Below are 1,357 nucleotides of genomic sequence, written 5' to 3'. Positions count from 1 at the left end.
TCAGCCTGCACTAACATTATGTCACACACACTGAATGTAACAGTGACAGTTTACATCATCACACAATCAGCTGTGATTGTTTCACTGTCATCAAACGAGTCAACAGGAAGTAGAATCAATAGAAACCAATCATTTACTGACAGCATGTCTGATGGAAATAAGTGCAGATTATGTATGAAGTCTAACTGCACACAGTAACTGTGTTACAATAAGGACTTAACAGCGCCCTCTGCTGGAGTGTTTCAGTACTGCGTTAACTAGAATACACCACCTCCTCCTCACACCACCTGCTACAGCTCTACTCTTCTATGACTACAGTCATCCACAGCACTGATGTGAGGTCACATGGTTCATATGTAAGGAGCACAGCTGACCTCAGGTCAGTTTAATGACTGTGAGCAGCAGCTGTGTTATTGTCACTGTGACAGGGAGACACTCTCAGACACAGCGCTCATGTCAGCTTGTTCTCATGCAGGAGGATCAGGAGCTCCATGTTTGTCTTTCTGTTTGAATCATGATGTGTTTGTGCCATCAGAGTCTGTCATGAGTACTCAGGGTTTCACAGCAGCTCTTCTGGATGCTGACGAGGACTCCAACCTCATGTTTCACCTCTCTGAGCTTCTGATGTCTGTGAACACTCGTGTTTCTTCTCTGGGCTCATCTGGACAAAAACACCTTTCTGTGTTTGGCTGCAGCCTCATTCTGACTGACAGGAAGTGTGTTATCCATGAGCTGCACTTCTGTGAGGAAGTTTCCTGCTGTGTTTCCTGTCTGTGGACAAACACGAGTGTTCCAGCTGAGGACTTGGTTCCTTCCACCTGTCCATACAGGACATCACGCTGTCTGCAGCTCTGTAAATGCAGCTCCAGGTCCTTCCACGTGCTGCTCTGTATTTGTGCAGTTTGTAGTGTGTCCTGGGAAACGTAGCACACATGGTGTTCTTCTGCTGTTTCCTCCTTTCACTGAGTGTGAAACACTGACGCTGTGCTGTTGTTCACAGAGGGGAGCTGATTCTAGCTGCAGCTGGACTCTGTCATCTAACTGAATGTGTTGGTGCTGATCACGGGGCTCTGAGGGGGGAGCAGCAGGAGGACTCTGGATGCTGACGTCAGTGTATCTGTGGAAGCTCCCACAGCGTGTCTGTCATTCAATATTGTGCTGTATATTGTATCTATGCAAAGATGAACAGACTGTGTGTTCACTGGTCTCTGTGCTGCAGCTCTGATGTCATCATCACTCCCTCCTCCACCCTCAGCAGTCCCAGCATGCTGCTGTGGTGCACCCCACCCTCACTCTACACCTGAGCCACAGACCACACCCTCCACCTCAATATACACCACAGTTTTCTCTGCTGTGG

The sequence above is a fragment of the Maylandia zebra genome, linkage group LG2 (assembly GCF_041146795.1).
Source record: "Maylandia zebra isolate NMK-2024a linkage group LG2, Mzebra_GT3a, whole genome shotgun sequence".
In the NCBI taxonomy this organism is placed as follows: Eukaryota; Metazoa; Chordata; class Actinopteri; order Cichliformes; family Cichlidae; genus Maylandia; species Maylandia zebra.
This window is presented reverse-complemented; position numbering follows the sequence as displayed.